The sequence below is a fragment of the Egretta garzetta genome, unplaced genomic scaffold (genome assembly GCF_000687185.1).
Source record: "Egretta garzetta isolate BGI_Z169 unplaced genomic scaffold, ASM68718v1 scaffold81, whole genome shotgun sequence".
Classification (NCBI taxonomy): domain Eukaryota; kingdom Metazoa; phylum Chordata; class Aves; order Pelecaniformes; family Ardeidae; genus Egretta; species Egretta garzetta.
In genome coordinates this window covers 6,721,640-6,722,494 of record NW_009258671.1, presented here as the reverse complement: position 1 = coordinate 6,722,494, position 855 = coordinate 6,721,640, and the positions used below count along the sequence as shown (strand labels likewise).

The 855-nt window shown below is 42.0% G+C and overlaps 1 protein-coding gene across 1 annotated transcript in view; it reads left to right on the top strand.

Annotated features, from left to right (window-relative positions):
• The window catches only part of SCUBE1 (signal peptide, CUB domain and EGF like domain containing 1), a 205,536-nt gene that overhangs the window by 1,059 nt on the left and 203,622 nt on the right, over positions 1-855 (top strand). The gene's annotated exons all lie outside the window — the stretch shown is intronic.

The window sequence follows — 855 nt, the reverse complement described above, 5'->3', positions numbered from 1 at the left end:
GCGGCCTCCCCACCCTGTTCCGCGGGTCCCTCTGAGGCACAGGGAAGCTGGCACCTTCCGCCTGGCGAACGTGTGATTTACCGTCAGCCTTCTCAGCCAGCGAGAGCCTCCTTCCCCCCGGGCCAGTTACAGTAGGTGTCAGCTCGAACAGGGCACTGGATCTCGCTTTGCTTTGATGCTGTGCGCGGGTCATGATCATATATTTTTAGTCTGTGGAACACTTTTAAAAGGAACCATTCACTATTTTAAATGGAACTATTTCAGGTTATTGTACTTACACAGACTTTAAAAAGTTGTTTTACTTCTGTATGTCCTTACATCAATCCTTGCAATTGAAAAAGACCTAGCGTGCTCTATAAAGCACTGTGTACACTCATATTTCAGATTTTATGAGCTCCATCTTGTCTACTGAACCTCAGCAGAGAGATTGTTCTCTAGTGAAAGGAATGAATATTGTAATCACAGCAGAATGCCTTACGAATAAAAGATGCAAGATCATTATTTTTTTCTACTTGTAGATGCTAGGCAGCTATAAAAATTCTCCTTCCAAGTCTCCCTTTCTACAGCAGACTGAAACTTTTTCAAAATGTATATGGCCAGTCCATTAAAAAGATTAAAGACCTAGAAATGACTTTGCTGAAGTCTACAAAAATTTGAAACCACATATTATTCTCCATGGACTTCCGAAGTGTTTGTTCAAGTGCCCTCATAAAGCATTTTTGTGGTTGTCATATTTTTCTGTCTCGGGCTTTAAATTGACAGAGGCAAATTCCTACTGTCCACCTCTTGGTGCTCTAGCTGGTCTCTGAGCTGCTGTTCATTTGGAAGCCAGATTTTCTTTCTTGCAAACAGAAT